This window comes from Mustela lutreola, chromosome 12, assembly GCF_030435805.1.
Source record: "Mustela lutreola isolate mMusLut2 chromosome 12, mMusLut2.pri, whole genome shotgun sequence".
Lineage (NCBI taxonomy): Eukaryota > Metazoa > Chordata > Mammalia > Carnivora > Mustelidae > Mustela > Mustela lutreola.
This window is the reverse complement of record NC_081301.1, coordinates 64,929,643-64,936,516: the sequence shown is the minus strand read 5'-3', so window position 1 is coordinate 64,936,516 and position 6,874 is coordinate 64,929,643. Positions and strand designations below refer to the sequence as shown.

At 34.0% G+C, this 6,874-nt stretch overlaps 1 non-coding gene across 1 annotated transcript; it reads right to left on the bottom strand.

The window, feature by feature from the left end:
- Nucleotides 1-3,095: 3,095 nt before the first annotated feature.
- On the bottom strand, nt 3,096-3,204 carry LOC131813328 (U6 spliceosomal RNA). The gene has a single exon (XR_009346745.1). It is a non-coding gene; the product is annotated as a U6 spliceosomal RNA (small nuclear RNA).
- Nucleotides 3,205-6,874: the final 3,670 nt, after the last annotated feature.

Below are 6,874 nucleotides of genomic sequence, written 5' to 3'. Positions count from 1 at the left end.
AAAAAGAGAACTACAGACCAATATCCTTGATGAACACAGATGCGAAAATTCTCACCAAAATACTAGCCAATAAGATTCAACAGTACATTAAAAGGATTATTCACCACGACCAACTGGGATTTATTCCAGGGCTACAAGGTTGGTTCAACATCTGCAAATCAATCAATGTGATACAACACATCAATAAAAGAAAGAACAAGAACCATATGATACTCTCCATAGATGCTGAAAAAGCATTTGGCAAAGTGCAGTATCCCTTCCTGATTAAAACTCTTCAAAGTGGGGCCACCTGGGTGGCTCAGTGGGTTGAGCCTCTACCTTCGGCTCAGGTCATGATCCCAGGGGCCTGGGATCGAGTCCTGCATTGGGCTTCCTGCTCAGCAGGGAGCCTGCTTCTCCTCATCTCTCTCTCTGTCTGTCTCTCTGCCTATTTGTGATCTCTCTCTCTGTCAAATAAATAAATTAAATCTTAAAAAAAAACTCTTCAAAGTGTAGCGATAGAGGGCACATATTATCAATATTATCAAAGCCATCTATGAAAAACCCACTGCAAATATCATTCTCAATGGAGAAAAACTGAATACTTTTCCGCTGAGGTCAGGAACACGGCAGGGATGTCCGTTATCACCACTGCTATTCAACATTGTACTCGAAGTCCTAGCCTCAGCAATCAGACAACAAAAAGAAATTAAAGCCATCCAAATTTTGCCAAATTGGCAGAAGAGAAGTCAAACTATCCCTGTTTGCAGATGATATGATACTGTATGTGGAAAACTTAAAGGACTCCACTCCAAATCTGCTATAACTTGTATAGAAATTCTGTAAAGTGTCAGGATATAAATCAATGAACAGAAATTGGTTGCATTTTTTTATACCAACAAGACTGAAGAAATAGAAATTAAGGAGTGAATCCCATTTACAACTGCACGCAAAACCCTAAGATACCTAGGAATAAACCTAACAAAGAATCTATACTCAGAAAACTCTAAAGTACTCATGAAAGAAATTGAAGAAGACACAAAGAAATGGAAAAATGTTCCATGCTCCTGTATTGGAAGAACAAATATTGTGAAAATGTCTATGCTACCTAAAGCAATCTACACATTTAATGCAATCCCTATCAAAATCCCATCCATTGCTTTCAAAGAAATGGGACAAATCATCCTAAAATACATATGGAACCAGAAAATACCTCGAAGAGCCAGAGGAATATTGAAAAAGAAAGCCAAAGTTGTTGGCATCACAATTCCAGACCTCAAGCTCTATTACAAAGTTGTCATCATCAAGATAGTAGGGAACTGTCCCCAAAACAGACATAGATCAATGGAACAGAATAGAGAGCCCAGAAATACACCCTCAACTCTATGGTCAACTAATCTTCAACAAAGCAGGAAGGAATGTCCTATGGAAAAAAGACAGCCTCTTCAACAAATGGTGTTGGGGAAATTGAACAGCCACATGCAGAAAAATGAAATTGGACCATTTCCTTACACCACACATGAAAATAGACTGGAAATGGATGAAGAAGCATAATGTGAGAAAGGAATCCATCAAAATCCTTGAGGAGAGAACAGGTAGCAACCTCTTTGACCTCAGCAGCAGCAACTTCTTCCTAGGAACATCGCCAAAGGCAAGGGAAGCAAGGGCAAGAATGAACTACTGGGATTTCATCAGATCAAAAAGCTTTTGCACAGCAAAGGAAACAGTTAACAAAGCCAAAAGATGACTGTCAGAAGTTATCTGGGAGAAGATCTTTGCAAATGACATACCAGATAAAGGGCCAGTATCTATCCAAAATCTATGAAGAGCTTATCAAACTCAACACCCTAAGAACAAATAATCCAATCAAGAAATGGGCAGAGGACATGAACAGACATTTCTGCAAAGAATACATCCAAATGGCCAACAGACACATGAAAAAATGCTCCACATCACTCGGCATCATGGAAATACAAATCAAAACCGGAATGAGATACCACCTCACACCTTTCAGAATGGCTAAAACTAACAAGTCAGTCAATGACAGATGCTGGCGAGGATGTGGAGAAAGGGCAACCCTCCTACACTGTACGTGGGAATGCAAGCTGGTGCAACCACTCTGGAAAACAGCATGGAGGTGCCTCAAAAAGCTGAAAATAGAAGTACCCTATGACCCAGTGATTGTAGTACTGGGTATATACCCTAAAGATACAAACGTGGCATTCTGAAGGGGCACATGCACCCAAATGTTTATAGCAGCAATGTCCACAATAGTTAAACTATGGAAAGAACCTAAATGTCCTTCAACGGATCAATCAATAAATAAGATGTGGTATATATGTAAAATGGGATACTGTGCAGCCATCAAAAAAATGAAATCCTGCTATTTGTGATGACATGGATGGAACTAGAGGGTATTATGCTTGGCGAAATAAATCAATCTGAGAAAGACAACTATCATATGATCTCCCTGATATGATGAAGTGGAGATGCAACATAGGCGGTTTCGGGCGTACGAAAAGAAAAATAAAAGAAGATGGGATTGGGAGGGAGACAAACCATAAAAGACTGAATCTCACAAAACAGAATGAGGGTTGCTGGGGGGAGGTGTGTTGGGAGAGGATGGTGGGGGTATGGACATTGGGGAGAGCAGGTGCTATGGTGAGTGATGGTGACTGCGGTGAAATGTGTAAACCTGGTGATTCACAGACCTGTACCCCTAGGGATAAAAACACATTATATGTTTATAAAAAAATTTTTAAAAATAATTTAAAAAATCCATTAAAGAAAAAACACATATTGCAAGCCCAGAGCTAATCTCATATTCAATCAAAAAAGTTTGAAAGTTTTCCCCTTAAAGATCAGAAAAAAGACAAGTGTGTCCACTTTCACTACTCTCATTTGACATAGTACTGGATGTCCTAGCCAGAGAAACAAGGAACACAAAGAAATAAAAGACTCCAAAAAAAAAAAAAAGGAAGAAATAAAATTTTCTTTTTTTGGATAACATGAACTTACATGTAAAAAAATCCTAAAAACTTCACAAAAAATTTTGAATAAACAAATTTAATAAAGCTGCCAAATACAAGATCAATATATAAAAGACAGGAATTTTGTTTTGTTTCGTTTTTTTAAAATAGTTTTTCATGTCATCCTTGCTCAGTGATCACGCTAATCTTCTCTGCATCATTCCAATTTTAGTATATGTGCTGCCAAAGTAAGCACAAGACAGGAGCATTTTAACACTCTAATGATGAACTATCTGAAAAAATAAAGAGAACAATCTAATTCACAATAGCATCAAAAATAACAAAATACTTAGGAAAAGATTTAACTAAGAAGATGAAAGATCTGTACCCCATAAACTATGACATTGATAAAGAATTTGAAGGAGACATAAATGGAAAGATAGCTCATATTTATGAATGGTAAGAATTAACATTGTTAAAATGTCCATACTACCGAAAACCATCTGTAAATTCAATTCCTATCAAAAATCCAATGTTAGGGGCGCCTGGGTGGCTCAGTGGGTTAAGCCGCTGCCTTCGGCTCAGGTCATGATCCCAGGGTCCTGGGATCGAGCCCTGCATCAGGCTCTCAGCTCAGCACGAAGCTGCTACCTCTTCTCTCTCTGCCTGCCTCTCTGCCTGCTTGTCATCTCTCTCTGTCAAATAAATAAATAAAAAATCTTTTAAAAAAATCCAATATTTTTTTTTACAGAAGTAAAGAATCCTAAAATTTATATGAGACCATAAAAGACAACAAATAATTAAAGCAGTTCTGAGAAAGAATGAAGAAGCGAAATTACACTTCTTGATTTGAAACTATACTACAAAGCCCTCATGCTCAAAACAATAAAGTATACTGGCATAAAAACAGACCAGTAAACAAGTAGAACAGAATTGAGAGTCCAGAAATAAATCCTTTCATACAGTCACCTAATATTTGACAGGGGCCAACATATATAATGGGTAAAGATAGTCTGTTCAATAAATGATATTTAAAACTGAATAGTCACATAAACCAGCATGAAACTGGAACCTTATATCACTCATAAATCTTAACTTGAAATAGATTAAAGACTTAAATGTGATGCATGAAACTAAATTTCCTAAAGGAAAACATAGGAAAAATTCTCCTGGACATTGGTCTTGCCAATAGTTTTTTGGATACCAGGCCAAAAACACAAGCAAAAAAAGCAAAAATAAATACATGGTATTACATCAAACTAAAGTTTCTGCATTGCCAAAAAAAACCAAAAGGGAATGAAAACACAATCCACAGAATGGAAGAAAATACTTACAAATCTTATATCTGAAAAGAGGTTAATAACCAACAGATACAAATAAAAAAAATATATAATTTAAAAAATAGCAAAAGGATATCAATAGACTTTTTTTTCAAAAAAGTTATATAAATGACCAACAGGAGCATTAAAAAGTGCTCAACGTAAAAACTCAGGGCAAAGTCATTATGTTGTTGTTGTTGTTGTTTACCTCTGAAAAACACAACAAGATATTACTACCTATTAGAATATATAAAACCAAAAAATTAAAACTGACAAATTTTGGTAAATATTGGGGAAAATGGGGAACTTATGTACTGTGATAGGGATATAAATTTGTATGGAAAACAGTATGGAGATTATTCATATTATTAAAAGTAAAATCACCATATGATTCAGTAATCCCACCTCTAGGTATATATCTAAAGGAAACGAAGTCACTATTCGAAGACATATCTGCACTCTTATGTTCATTATAAAATTATTAACTCTAAGCAAGAGATGGAAATAACTTCAGTATCCATATTGGGTGAATGGATAAAATAAGTATGGTAAATATATACTATGGAATACTACTGAACCATGAAAAATTAAGAAATACTGCCATTTACAACAGCATGGATGGATCTTGAAGGTCTTATACTAAGTGAAATATTTCAAAGATTTTATATATATTTTAATTTATGTATTATGATATCCCTTACATACAGAATCTGAAGAAAAAGCAAACTAATGGAAACTTAGAGTTGAGTTGACAAGAGGTGAACCTGGGGTGGAATAAGGTGGTCAAAGGGTACAAACTTGCAACTATAATATGAAAAAGTTCTGGGGATCTTATGTACAGTATGATGATCATAGTTAATAATATATACATACATTTTTATTGTGCTTCCCTTTATTAAACTTTGCATATATCACATTCTTACAAGTTGAAAGTTTATATCAATCTTGTATAAAAGAGGTCTGCTGCCACCATTTTTCTAACGACATTTGTTCATTTTGTGTCTCTCTGTCACATGTTGGTAATTCTTGCAATATTTCAAGTTTTTTCATTATTATTGTATTTGTTATGGTGATCTGTGATCAGTAATTATGACCCACTGAAAACTCAGAACTAGTTTACTTAAGGTATATACCTTGTTTTTTCTTAAAGGCATAATGCTTTTGAACAGTGCAGTATAGTGTTTATTTTTTATATGCACTGGGAAACATAATTTTTTATTTGCACTGGGAAACCAAAAAAAATAATAATAATAATTTGACTTAGTTTATTGAGATAATCACTTTATTGAGGCGGTCTGGAACAAAACCCACAAGACCTCTGAAGTTTATCTCTACGGTACTATATACATAAAAGTTGCTAAGAGAGTAGATCTTAAAATTCCTTACCATACATGCATAAAAAACAGTGGCAACTATATGAGATAGTAGATGTATTAACATTTTTATGTAGATTATATTGCAATACAGATGTATGCCAATTTATCAAATTGTACAAAATTTACACAATGTTAAAAGTTTGCAATGTTATAAGAAATCATTTCTTATATTTATAAATTATAATATGTCGATTATTTTTCAATAAAGCTGGAAAAAACTTTTTGTAGAATTAATCTATTTTTCAAAAAAGGAAGTAAGGAAGTAGAAACTGCATCTAACTCTGAAATAATCGAATATAAAATCCATTTTAGTTCTATACACTGGGACAAAAACTATTACTTAGTTTACAATGAAGGAGTACTTAGGAAGCATGAAGGATGGTCTATAAATAAGGCTGAAAGAGCTCAGTTTTAAGGTTTAAATTTAAAATCTTCTTTTGAAATACTAAACTGACCACCCAGTTTTCCAAACATAAATGTCTTAACTGCATGAATTTATTTCATACAACTCTATCATCTAGTTTCATAAGAAAGCAGCATGCAAATTTTGAATAAGACAGACTTGCTTAAGTTTCTTTATGTTCAACAGTAAAGGATACTTCCCTAAAAAGAAGAAAAATCAGCGTATTTATTATGATAATTATTATTCATAATGAGATTCATATTGAATTAGGGAATATATATCCTCAGAGGGGGTAAAGTAAAATGAAATTTATTTTGGTAAATGTGTCTATGAATAGTCAATACAATGCCTCAATATAAATGAATATTATCATTTTGAACAATTTAATTACTATTATTAGAATTATTATAAGTATAAAAATAGCTATCATTTTAGCATGGAATATGAGACTCTCATGCTCCATGCTTCATCACATCCACACAACAATTCTGCATAATAAGTATTATCATCACCATTTCATGGGTGAAAACACTGAGGCTAACACATTTAGATAACTGGTTTATGATTACATGGCTAGTAAGGATGCATCACACTAATTTAGGCTTTATGATTTCAGAACTGTACTCTTTCCACTGCACATTCTATTACTCTGTAAATACTTGGCTTGTTTTCATTTAGTTCTTTAATTGTATTCATGTGGTGATGGCTTAAAGCTTCATTTAAAGGAAGCTTAAAAAATTCATTTAACCAAAAGCTCCCAAGAATTAAAAATGTCATGGATATCATTAGTTAATGGGTAACTATATATTTTCCACTCTAGTGAGATAA